The following is a 14,470-nucleotide window of genomic DNA, read 5'->3' as shown; positions in this document are numbered from 1 at the left end:
TTTTCTAAATGATGGCATCCAAAACTATTCCCAGCTATTGTCTAATTTTTTATTCTCCTTTTCTAGATGAGGCAAGATGTGGCTTCCTGATCCCCTTGAGCCTTATAGGAGGATATTCTGCTTTTTTTGGAGATTTTTCCAAACTCAGTGAAACTGAAATTGCCTACATCAATAAACCAAATAGATCTTCCATGGTAACTAGAGGTTCTGACTACCAGCCACAGCTACATTTAAGGTCATAGATTTTGGAATTGGAAGAAATTTAAGAGAACATCTAATTCAAGGCTTCTAACTTGTTTTGTGCCATGGACCTCTTTGGCAATCTGTGGAAACCTATGAGACCCTTCTCAGAACATATATCTATATATATTCATATATAGATATATGTGTATATATCTATATACATACATGTAGATACACACCATATATAAAATTACTAAGGGAAATGATAAATTTCAGTTAGAAGTTATTAAAAATAAAGATGCAATTTTTTTCCCCATCCAAGTTCACAAATCCATAGACCTCAGGTTGCTAATCAAGTCCAACCCCCTCATTTGGCTAAGAGAAATCCATGACCCAAAGAAATGAAATAACTTGTACAAAGTTGAATATATTGTAAGTAGCAGAATTGTACTTGTTGAACACAAGTATTCTCATTCCAAATTCAGTGTTCTCTTTCTATTCCAACATACTGACTCACCACTAGGTGATTCATTGCTCACTACTGACCCATGGCAAAAACAATGATTAGAATTTTTCCCACTCTCACCCCTAAATCCAGGCCAACTTTGTCTTCATAAGCCTCCACAAGGAAGAACTTCACTAACCACTGTGAAGGCTTATGATATTCACATAGACAGGAAGCTTAGTGATATCTTCCCCCAGGGCCCTCCCAAGCCAACCTTTACTCTTTTCAAAGATACCCGCCAGCCCTCCCTTTCTCCCTGCTATCTACAATGGCACTCACCTGTTGATTACATACTTTAGTAACTACAAAACTGAAACACAAATCTCATTCTTATCAACTCTTTTAAGAGTAGCATACTGCCTATAATACCTAGGAAGACTGAAAAAAAAAAAGATGAGGAGGCACTGCTGGACTGGAAATTATAAAAGACAAATCCAAATAAGAGCAATTACCTGAAAATTATTAATAGGTATTTCACAAAAGTGGCCAGGCCTAATGATCTGTGGTTTCCAGTGCTAGTCATAGCTGTAATGAGCAAATCAACTTATTAACTTTTCTTGGACAGTTCTGATTTAGGATCTTATTCTCTGATCCAAGTCCAGGCCCCCTTATTTGACATCTGAGGAAATAGACTGACAAAAAGGAATGGAGTTTTCCCAGACCACACAAGTTATTCAATAGAGACAAGAGTTAATCCCATCTTCCTTGACTCCAAATCCATTCAACCAAATCCAGCAGACTTTTTCCAGGGAGCTGGTAGATGGAGAAAATATGCACATGCCACCCAAACCTTTGAGTTTGTCTCAAAACGTTCCCAGAGTTGAGGACTATTTTTATTCAAGTGCCTGAGGGACAACCTCCTTTTGGGGAAAAAAAAAAAATATATATATATATATATATATACCCAGTTTCTGCTCTTCTATCATCTGGACTTCTTTTATTTTAGTTAGCACTATTTCAGGAAGCAGTGAGGTGCAAAGATGTAGGTTTTTCTCAACCCGATGATTCTGATGCTCTCTGGCTTTTGTGCCTTCTCTGAAAAGCCGTGTTCCAGCTGTTGAGCCAATTTGTATAAGAGCATCATCTGTCTGTATATCTGGGTCATATAACAAATGTAGAAGGAAAGGAAATAAGACTATTTTTTAATTAGAGAATTATTCAACTTAGAGGGGGAAAAGAACCTGCTATCCTCAATGGGTAAAAGAATCATGCATAACTAAATTGTACTAAGTATAATTGAAATTTTTTCATTACTGTTTTAGTAATAAAAATCTTCTTTGTGAAAAGAGATGTCTCATTTCAGGTTTTACAGCCCTAATTCAGATTTAACAGGCATTCTCTAACATGCCACTTGGACATTTTGCACAAACAATAGATTAACATGTTTTTTTGGTTTTGCTTTTGCTAGCAAAAGTCGGTCCCCCTACCCTTTTCCAATTTAAGTCTTTTAAGAATACAAATTAGGGGGCAGTGAGCTGGCACAGTGGGTAGAGCACCAGCCCTGAAGCCAGGAGGACCTGAGTTCAAATCTAACCTCAGACACTTCCTAGCTATGTGACCATGGGCAAATCACTTAATCCCAATTGCCTCAGGAAAAAAAAAAGAATACTAATTAGGATATATTTAATTTTGCTTAATTAGCCTTGTTGTCAGGAAGACCTAGCTTCCAGTTAATGTCTCTGATACATGTTTGTCATGTAACTTAGTAAAGTCCCTTAATGTGTCCTAAGAAACTCTCAAAAATTGTAAAATACTGTACAGTGCAGATTTTACACAGATCTCCTTAGTAAATATTAGGAAATATACCCATGAATCACATGTCTAGAAAAAAAAAAAACTTTCCTGAAAAGAGGTAAGAAATATATGTGACCAAAAAAAAATTAATCCTAATATTTTATTTTGGAGCCAGACAATTAAATGGAACTGACATGGCTTTAGAAGAACTGAGCATTTACTTTTGTCACACAGGGAAGTCTGCTTTCAACAAAAACATGTATTAGCTTACTGTGCTCAACAGTGAGAATCAATAATATAATATGGTATGATTCTAGCTGGAGGAGCTTATGATCTCCTGGGAGTTGGATTGTTGTTCATTCTTCATTTTTGAAGAGGACCAATGCCAAGATGGGGTGATGTTTCAATTTGCATTGAATTGAATTTAAGTCAAACAGTTGCACAAAGTCTTCAGCAGCTTCCAGAGCCAATGATCTCCAGTAACAAGACAAAAGTCAAAAGACTATTGCAGTAGATGAATTTGGTATCTTTGATGTCTTGTGAAGCTCCAAGTGCTTCACAGCACCTGTTTTATCTGACTTTGTGGTCGCTAGAATAAATTGTGTTCATTGCACAAAGGGAAATCCTCACATGCTTGAGGGAGACAATCCCCTAACTCAGTGATGGATCTGAAGTCTCTCAGTTTCCTTCAACCTGGTTTAGCTTTTCTGTTGAGATGATTTTGCCAGTGTATGGCTGCTGCATGTACTACAGCTTCTTGAGTTGGATTGTTAAACTAGTGACTCCGAAGGAAGAGCTTAAGACCGAACACAAAAAGCTTTAAAGCAATTTTTAAAATGAGCAAATCAAGCAGGATATTCTCCAACATCTGTTAAGTACCTTTAGTGTCTGAAGTCCTATGCTTATTCTGGAAGAGATGCACACAGATTAAGACATTTCTAACCTCAAAGAGCTAATTTTTTAATATACCTCTCTAATCTTCTAAGAAGAGAATAATGATTACCAACCACTACTTGGGATCTTAGAGCTTAAAAAAAAGGAGATGTTAGAGATCATCTAGTCCAGGGTTTTCTGCATTTTTTGTGCCATGGAACATCTTTTGTACTCTGGTGAAACCTATGAGCCCCTTCTCAGGATAATGTTCTTAAGTGCATGAAATAAAATGCATAGGCTTACAAAGGAAACCAAATGAAGTAAAGTTTTTTTTCTCATCCACATTCATAGATATCCTGAAATTTTCCCCTCATTTTACAAATGTAGGGAGACTCAAGTTTTTCTGCTGGCCAAATTATAAAAGCAAAACTTGCTCCTTAGTCCAACTGGTTTTGGCTGGAATCCATTTGCACACTAATCTGAAGAAGACGGCAAGACTATCTAATTCTCTAACCTCAAGTAAAATAGTTATCTGTAATAAAAGTCTGATCTTCACTCAAGCAAAGGGGACTGGGCGGAAAAGAAAAGACCTAAATTTAGGAGATTCTCTGCCCAACTTTTGTTTGGTGGAAACACGGTGGCCAAGAGGACTTAAATCAGCATAATAACTCTGCCTACATGGCAGTCCCCACAGAATTTGCCCAGTGTAAACTTTAATTAGCTGCCACTAGGGAAGCAGTGGGAACTATCAGAATGAGGACCAGTGAGAGAAGTTTGAGAACATTAGCTATGTAGATCTGAAATGCACCTTCACAGGTATTTCCACTCAGTTCAGCTTTCTGTGTGCTCCCATTAATGGTGGGTATATTTATGGATAAGTATACCCTGGATTTATGGGGAAATTGCAAGCTTTTTTATTTTGCAAACTTTCTTGCTATATTATTTTTTAAATCAATTAGTAAATTGATAAACATTAAGCACCTACTATGTGCCAGATACCATGCTAAGAGCTCTCTTTTTGTTTTCAGTTGTTTTGAACTCTTCATGGTACTGGAGTAGTTTCTTGGCAAAGACACCAGAGTGGTTTGCCATTTCCTTTTCCAGCTTATTTTACAGATGAGGACACTGAGGCAAACAGAGGTAAATGACTTGCCCAAGATATCACAGCTAGTAAGTAAGTACTTGAGGCCAGATTTGACCTCAAGATCTTCCTGATTTTAGGACCCTTGTTCTATCTAATGCACCACCACCAGAGCTTCCTTTGCTTTGAATTGTTTCCTTTGGCCGGATAAAGAAAAATATCAGTAGTACCTTAAACTCAAGGTAGACCATGCAGCATGGTAAAGCTAGAGCACTTCATGAACTTGGCAGAGCTAAGAAGGCTTAAGAGCCAATCCCTCCTCAGATTTCTCACCTGTAAAATAGGGATAATAATAATATCTATCTTTATAAGGTTGGTCTAAGGATCAGTTGAGAATATGTATGTAAACTATTTTGAAAACTCTACAGCATTGTGTAAATGCTAGCTATTGTTGTGTATCACACAAAAAGGAAACCCAGAGCAAGACATTCAAGATCTCAAAGGTAGTAAAAGTAGCAAGATTCAAAGTAGTTTCCTGACTTGAAAGACAGCCAGATATTCAGGCTTTCATTCATTCTATCAGTCTTTATAATCAGGTTCTGGTCTCAGCTGGGCAACTCTTAAAGTCGCTTAACTTCTCAATCCCCTCAGGCAACTCTCTTAAAAGACTATAAATTGCAAAACAGTTGCTTATCTGCAGAGATCAGCCTCCTTGCAGCTCTACAAATTGAACCATCTCTCTCATCCCTCAGCTAGGGCTTTTTCTCTGTATGTTTCCCTTGCCTGGAATGTTCTCCTTCCTCATCTTCACTCAATAGTTTCTTTTAAAGCCCAACAAGAATCCCACCTTCTATAGAAGACTTTTCCAACCCCCCCTTAATTTTAGCGCCTTCCTTCGGTTAACTATTTCCTATTTATGCAATATATGGGGACTATCTTTTTATATCTCTAGTGCTTAGCAAATTGCTTGAGAACGAATACTAGGCATTTAAATTCTATTGGTTTACTGATTAGATTAGAATGAATCTCCCCACAGGGAGCTCTCTACACCTATGAAATCTCAGACCTAGAGGACCAAAAGCAAAATTCTAAGCAAAACACTCTTTGTGTGTACAGTGACAGGCGGGGAGGGGCAACTCCTTATCCATAGATAGCAAATATAAAATAAATACAAAATAATTCAGAGATGGGACTAGCTCATTAGTAACTGGAAGGGGACAGGAGGATCAGGGTAAGTCTCTAATTATTCATTCCTTTTAGTGACGGTTGACTCTGTGAGGCAAAAGAAATTGAGACATCTATTCTTAATTACTAATTGGGTATGCCTCAATCAAACTGAGACTTATTGAGGATTTTAGCTTAAAAAACCAAGGTCTCCCACTGCATGGGGGCCATCTACAGTCATCTTGATCTACATCTTGCCACTAGACTCAGATGGCACTGGAGGAGAAAGTGAGACTAGTAACTTTGCAAAAATAAAAAAACCCTCACTTAAATCCAGTTCACTTGCATATCATGGCATCAACTCCCTGAGGTGATAGTCCTAGAGGACAAACAACAACAATTATGACTCTCTGTGACTACATTTAGAATTTTTTAAACAAAGATACTAAAGCAAGGGAGGGGGTTGCCATTTCCCCCTCCAACTCATTTTATCTATGAGTAACTGAGGCAAACAGAGTTAAGTGACTTGCCTGGGGTCACATAACTAGCAAGCATCTGAGGCCAGATTGAATTCAGGTGTTCCTGAATCTGGGGCTAGCAGGTTCTATCCACCATACTACCTACCTGTTCCAGGTCTTCATAGAAGGTAATCTTTGAGCTGAGTCTGAAGGAAACTGGAAATTCTGAGAGGCCGGCAGGAGGTGAAAAAGCATTCCTGGCAAGGTTCCTTCTCTCTTTCTTATGACCCATTTGATTTAGGACAAGTTGTTTCCCCTCTTGAATCCACTTTCAAGGAAAAGGTAGCTGTACTTGAGTTGGGTCTTGAAGTCTGATTAAAGTTTCAACCCATAGATGTGGAGAAAAGGTTTCTCAGCCCATGAAGAACAGATTGGAGCAATGCCCAGAGGTGAGAGAAGGCAGGACTAGATGAGAATACAGCAGTCAATCAGTGTCCAGAAACTGCCTAAAAACCCAGAAGCCCTTGCTAATTGTAAGGTAGGGTACCTCTAGAACAAACACTACCACATCTCTTGGCTGAAGAGATGAGGATTAATTGAAGGTTTAGGTTAAACATTTACCAAAGTGTCAGAGAGTTAGGCTTACTGACTTAAAAGTTTCTCTTCTCTGGAAACCAATGTGAACCTCCTGAAGAATATTGTGGCAAAAAGTCCAATAACCATAGAAGTTATTTTTTATCTTTTGCTGAACTGGTTGTTGACTGAGGGGTTATTTTTTTTTTAAAATGTGTAGATTCTCTTTCTGCAAGCCTAGTATTTCCTCTGTAGATTTGGGCAGTCATTACTTTTTAGATTTTAATTTCCTATAGAATGGAGGAATAAAACTGGAAAAGCAACATGGCACGATAAAATGAACTCCGAATTTAGAATCATAGGGCCTAAGTTTTCAATACCATCTCTGTGTGACTTGAAGCAAATTGCTTCTTCCCTTTGGAATTTCTTTCTTGGAAAAACAAAGGAATAAGATTAGATGATTTCTTGATCAGGAGAATGATTTTAGCGAGGCCTGAAGAGACTTAGATGAACTGATGCTAAGTGAAATGAGCAGTACCAGGAGATCATTGTACAGGGCAACATCAATATTATATGATGATCAATTCTGATGAACATGGCTCTTTCCAACAATGAGATGACTGGTGCCAGTTCCAAAGATCTTGTCACCCAGAGAGAAGACTGTGGGAACTGAATGTGGATCACAACATAACATTCTTACTCTTTATGTTGTTGATCGCTTGCATTTTGTTTTCTTAATCATTTATTTTCTTTTTTTGAACTGATTTTTCTTGTGCAGCAAGATAATTGTACAAATATGTTTTTACATGTTGGATTTAGCATATATTTTAACACGTTTAACATATATTGGAATGTTTGCCATCTGGCGGGGGGTGGGGGGGTGGAGGGAAGGAAGGGAAAATTTGAAACATAAGGCTATAAAGGGTCAATGTTGCCAAATTATCTGTGCATATATGTAATGTTCTCTGTTTTCATTTCTTGGGGTCTCTGGAAGCAACCTTCATTTCAGTTCAGTAATCACCACACGAGTAGCCAGGGGTTAAAGTCCAAATCCTTTATTGTCTGCTTCAAAGTCTTGTCTCCTTTCCTGGGGCCGAGGTTAGCTTTCTTAGAGGCCTATCTCTCTCCTATCTCTCAAGCTCTTGGAACTTGAGCTCCCACCTGCCTTCTCTGACTTCTGAATCTCTCTGAATCCAAAGGTTTGTGTTTCAGCCTCTAGCCACCACAAAGGTGGATGATGGAATGAATCTGTCTCGGCCTCTGAGAGCTTCTAGTGCACTTGTCTTTTTTTTGCCCTCATAGCTTCTTGCTTATATGCTGTACACCAATCATTATATCACTAGGAAACCATTATTTGTTCTAGGATTAAATCAATGCTAAACTAGATTTAACTATTGTCTCCTCAATTCCACTTAGTACCTTGATTCAAGTTCTGGCCCATAATTCATATGTTTTGAAAATAAAAAGTTTTTTAAAAAATTTTTTAAGTATGCTTATTATCCCCCCAAAATCTCTAACTGGTGCATATTTAGGCAATAGAAAAAGTGTAGTGAAAGCATTCATTCTTGTGAGGAAACACTATATTTTCTGGCTGTGAGTTCCAATAATCTTGTGATGAAGAGAGCCATCTATATCCAGAGAGAAAATTGTGGGAACTGAGTATGGATCACCACATAGCATTTTCACTCTTTTTGTTATTGTTTCCTTGCATTTTGTTTTCTTTCTCATTTTTTTCTTTTCTAATCTGATTTTTCTTGTGCAGCAAGATAATTGTATAAATATGCATACATTTATTGGATTTAACATATATTCTTATTTTTTTTTATTATAGCTTTTTATTTACAAGATATATGTATGGGCAATATTTCAGCATTGACAATTGCAAAACCTTTTGTTCCAACTTTTCCCCTCCTTCCCCCCACCCCTTCCCCCGATGGCAGGTTGACCAACACATGTTAAGTATTTAACATATATTTTTAATATGTTTAACGTATATTGGATTATTTGCCATTTAGGGGAGGGAGAAGGAAAGGGAGGGGAATTTGGGACTCAAGGTTTTGCAAGAATTCGTGTTGAAAAAATTATCCATGTATATGTTTTGAAAATAAAAAGCTTTAATTTAAAAAAAAAAAAGTTAGATGATTTCTGAGATCTAAATCTCATGATACTTTGACTGGGTTGTGATTAAGTTTCAAATGAATCAATATATGTAAAAATTGTTCCTTTTTTAAAAACTAAGTCTTGTGTAAAACATTTTACAAAAAAAAAAAAATTGTGCAATATGAACTATCTTTGTAATAAATGTCATTAGAAGTAGGATGATTTAAGTTCTATCACCATTCTTATGCTGTTTCCCAAGGTTCCAAGCTTATTGGATTAAGAAATTTTTATCAATTTGGGGCTACTTCTTGAAATTTCTTTACTTTTCTACTAAAAACTGTTACCCTGAGCTATATTTCCTTTCCCTTCCCAAGCCTCTCTTCCTTCCAATCTTCTCCCACTATTCTGCACTATAACCCACTGACTTATTTCCCTCTCACCTATCTCAGCCAAAGCTGAGCCAGGAGAGCCAGCCAGAGAGTCCCTTTTTCTGTTCTGTGCTGTGTGTTTGTTTTGAGACTGGGCATCTTAATCTCATACAGGCTGGGTGTCTATCATGTTATAAGTTCCCCATTCCATTGCTGATCAGCCAAGAAGCTTTGACCTGCTCTGTTTCTAATTGGACCAGGTTCACCCATTCTTAGGGAGCCCTCTGCCCCTCACTATATTGGTTCTAGACTTAATGCAGATGCCCACTCAGTTTTGGCTTTACCATTTAGCTTAAAACTTGTGAAGGGATCAGCCCACTCAAGTATCAGGCTTCTCAGTAAAAGGAACTACAAGGATGATCCCCTACCCCCAGATTCTCTTTTCATTGGAAAGAGCTTTGGATCATCCCACCCTATTCTTTCACTTTGGATGAAGAGAAGGCCTATAGCTAAAGAGCAATCTGACCCTAGCCCATTCCAGGATTCCACCACAGACTGGCCCTAGCCCTAGCAAGCTGCAGAAGAAAGTTGGAAATTGTACATGGGGGCCATTTTCTGGCCAGCATCTGCCTGGAAGGTAAACATGAACAAAAATGGAATGCAAAAGTATATGAATGCTATGGGATATTATTGTTCTGTAAGAAATGACCAGCAGGATGATTTCAGAAAGGCCTGGAGAGACTTACATGAACTGATTCTGAATGAAATGAGCAGGGCCAGAAGATCATTATATACTTCAACAACAATACTATATGATGATCAATTCTGATGAACGTGGCCATCTTCAGCAATGAGATGAACCAAATCAGTTCCATTTGTTCAATAATGAATAGAACCAGCTATCCTAAGCAAAAGAACTCTGGGAAATGAGTGTGAAACCACAACATGGCATTTCCAATCCCTCTTTTTGGCTGTTTGCATTTTTGATTTCCTTTTCAAGTTAGTTTTACCTTATTTCTAAGTCTCATTTTTCTTGTGCAGCAAAATAACTATTTGGATATGTATACATATATTGTATTTAACATATACATTAACATATTTAATATGTATTGGTCAACCTGCCATCTGGGGGAGATGGTGGGGGAAGGAGGGGAACTCTTACCTATTAATTAGCTAATAGGCAAGAATAGGAAAATGACAAATGTTGGAGGAAATGTGGGAAAAAGGAGACACTGATGCATTATTGATAGAATTGATTCAATCACCCTGTAGAGCAATTTGGAACTATATGCAAAGGGTTATAAAATCATGCATTCCTCTGATCTAACAATATCACTACTAGACATGACTCCCAAAAGAAATTTTTTAAAAAAAAGGACCTCTATGTAGTATTGTGGTTTAGTTTTCTGAAGGTCTTTAGACCAACCTTCCTTTCAGCTGAGAATTCATCCATGAGAATAGCCAGGGATAAAGTCCAAATTCTTTGTCTACTTCACAGTCTGTCTCCTTGTTTGGGGCCTGGCTAGCTTTCTGGAGGCCCTTCAGATGGGCCTTGGTCTTAGTGGAGAAATGAAGGAGAACAGGCCAGCCACTACGGTGCTAGGAGATGGAGTGAATATCTCTAGTTGAGTCCTTGTTGGGTCTTATATACTCTGTTATAATTATATCTTCATAGGTGTGAATGTTGTAGAATAGGTGTCAATCTTGTAGAACTATTAAGTAGTAAGTACATGTACTGAACTAGAAAACTGTCAATCATCATGCTAAACTAGATAACCATTGTATTATCAATTCCACTGAGTTAGCACCTTGTTTAAATCAATCATCCTTCCCTTTATACCAATATGTACAAAAATATTTTTATCAGTGATTTTCTTAGGGCAAAGAATTGGAAATTGAGGGGATGCCCATCAATTGAGAAATTACTGAACAAACTGGTGACATTGTGATGGAATATTATTATGCTGTAAGAAATGATGAACAGGATGCTATCAGGAAAACTTGGATATGGGGATGAGAGATAGTGAGGAATAAACTAGGTTGTGAGCCTGAGGAACTGGGAGGATAGTATTATCTCTCTTCAGCAAAAGGGAAAGTAAGAGCTGCAAGGGTTTGAAGGAAAGATGAGTTCTGTTTTGGATACATTGAATTTAAAACATCTACTGAACATCCAGTTTGAGATGTCTGAAAGGCCGTTGGAGTTCAAGGTTGGAGATCAGCAGAGAGATTGGGAGGATAAGTAAATATAAGTACTATGTGGGAGGGTGCTTGAACCCCCTTTCCCAAATTAACTAATCAGAGACATCTTCAAGTACAAAGAGAAAGGATTTATTTAATCCCTTCAGGGAGGGGCCCAGACACAGACATACTCCCAACTCCCACCATAAACTCTTAAATCTGACCAGCAGGAAGTAGAACACCAGGGATTAAATAGGAAAAGACCTAAACCTTTCATTGGATAGACTATAAGGAAGTAACCATCCTTGACCAATGCTGTCTACTTCTTGTGGGGAACCTTTAGAGACCACGTGACTCCATGCAACCTGGGGATTAAGACTGGGAATAGGGATCATGTGATTTAGGCCTAGTCTCAATACTGAGAAAACTTCATCCAATCTGTCCCATTCAGTACAAAAATGATAGTTGTTGAGATCACCATATAATACTACAGAGAGGGTTCAGAACAGAATCTTGAAGGACACTTATGGTTAGAAGGCATGACCTAGAGATTCAGCAAATAAATATTTTTTCCCTTCTCTCCCCCAATTTTGCTGAACTTGCTTATTATGCAACTAAACTGAAGAAAGGGAAGGATGAAAGGGAAAAAGTCTTGACCAATATTGTAAAAGTAATAAGCAGTGGAGTCAGGTTTTGAATCCAGGTCTTCTAACTCCCAAATTAAGGCTCTTTCTGCTGAATCTCAGGGACAAATTATTCCTGCCAGAAATGAACTGGACTCCTGTGCCAGCATTCAAATTAAGAGGGAAAAATAGAGCTTCCAAAGCAGATCAAATTTCTGGAGAGGATTAGGAACAGGAAGCTATCATTCAGTCTGCTAGTGGTGGAGACATTTTCAGCTGGAACATCCTCTCTGGTAATTAAGCCTTCAACCAGGAGGAGAGTTTATCAGAGGCACTGAGGGGATGAGCAGGCCAGGAGTGAGGAGGCTCTCCAGGGGTGGCTCAAAGGAAAACAAGGGATGACAATAATCACAAAAATAAATGGCAAAAGCAAAGAGGAGTCTGAGATCTGAGAAGACCCAGAGGGAGATAGTTTTCTTTTGGGGTTTGGGGAGGTGGTGCTCAGGACTCCCAGTTTTCTCATAGGCATAATGAGGGCAGCGAGGTGAATAGAGAACGGGTACTGGTGCCAGGAGGACCTGAGTTCAAATGTGACATCAGACTCTCACTAGCTGTGTGATCCTGGGTGAGTCACTTAACCCCATTTGCTTCGGTTTCCTCATCCGTAAAATGAGCCAGAGAAGGCAATAGCAAATCCCTACAGTATCTTTACCAAAACAAAACAAAACCAAAAAACAGAAAAGGGGTGGCAGAGTTGGACATGACTGAAAACGATTAAACAGCAACAATAGAATAATTACACCTACCTTATCATGTTGTTGGGGGGAATGAAAGTAGAAGATGTATACACAGTACTTTGCCAATTTAAAAGTGTTGTACAAATATGAGCAGATTATCACTTCTGTTTATGATTTTAATTACAGTATTGCTCAATTATAATAGATAACATGTGAATAATGCTTCAAGGTTTACAAAGTACTTTCCGTATGTCATGAAATAGAAGCAGTGCAGTGAAAAGAGCATTGAGTCAGAAGGCAGGAAGACCTGAATTCAAATCCTGATTTAGACACATAATCTATGTGACCTCAACAAATGTCTTAACATCTGCCTGTCTCAGTTTACTCATATATAAAGTGGGGATAATAATCGTACCTATCTATCAATGTTATTGTAAGAATCAAATATAAAACATTTTGTAAAATTTAAAATGTTATATAAATGTTAGCTGTCATTATTAAACATTAGACATGATCTTCATAAAGGAGAAGGTACTATAAGTATCATTTATAATCACATTTTAAGGATAAGGAAAATAAGGCACAAAGAGGTTAAGAGAATAATAAGGTTGATAATCTGATTAAAAAAGAAAAGAACAGAAAAGGAAATAGAACTAGCTGTAAAGGAATGACTAAAGGGAAGGAAGGGAAGAATACTGTTCCTGATGGATTCACAGGAGAAATTCTATGAAAACTTGAAATAACAACTAATTCAATATTATACAAATAATTCTCAAACACTGAGAAAGCACTCTACCATTCCTTTTATGAGATGGTTGCAGCCTTACTAGCTAAATCAAGGAAAGATAAAGCACAGAAGAATTAGAGATCAGTATCATTTATGGATATTGACTTAAAAATTTTAAATAAAATCCTGAAACACTATGGCAATTCAACCAGGAAGTCATTCAGTGTGATCGTTAGATTTATACCAAGGATACAAGGATAGTACCAACAGTAGGAAAGCAATCAATTTAATCATATTTAAATCAAAACATTAAAATCTACATAATTATCTCAATAGATTTAGAAAAGGCTTTTGAGAAATTTTAACATGTATTTATGCTAAAACCCCTACAAAGTATAAGGATAGAGGGACCTTTTCCCAATATCATAAAAAAGTATCTAATTAAACCAAATGTAAGCATCATATGTAATGGGGATACACTAGAACCTTTCTCAATAAATATAAAAGTAATGTGATAGATTCACTTTCTCCATTTTTATTTGATGAAGTCCTTAAGTGCTAGTGACAGCAAAAAGACAAAAGAAAGAAATTAAAGACATAAAGATAAGTACAGAGGACATGGAACTATCCATCCCTATTTACTGATGATATAATGATTTCTTGAGAAAATCTTAGGGAATTAGCAGAGATCCTATTTGAGACAATTTATAACTTCCACAAAAGTGTAGACCACAAAACAAACCTTCAAAAATCAGTAATTCTACAAAAATAAAGAGAAATTCTATTTTAAATGACAAAATATGTAAAATATCTTCCAAAGCATTCAGAATATTAGTATACAACATGCTAGTTAAAGAAAAATAATAAAAATCATTTGGAAAAATAAAAGATGCAAAATATCAAATAAAACAATGGAAAATGGTAGGGACAAAAGGGAATAACGCTTCCAAACCTCAAAGTATATTATAAAACATCAATCATCAAAACCATCTGGTATTAATTAAACAATACAGGGGTAGATTAAGAGAATCGATTAGCTAAAGAGAATCAGAAACAATGAAGCTCCATATCCCAGTGTACCATAAACAAGAAAACATAAATTACTTAAGAATTCTGTATTTGATAAAAATGCCAGGAAAGAGATTAGAACAGTCTGGCAGAAATTA

Source organism: Sarcophilus harrisii, chromosome 2 (assembly GCF_902635505.1).
Source record: "Sarcophilus harrisii chromosome 2, mSarHar1.11, whole genome shotgun sequence".
NCBI lineage: Eukaryota > Metazoa > Chordata > Mammalia > Dasyuromorphia > Dasyuridae > Sarcophilus > Sarcophilus harrisii.
The sequence above is the reverse complement of the archived record's forward strand: the minus strand, read 5'-3'. Positions refer to the sequence as shown.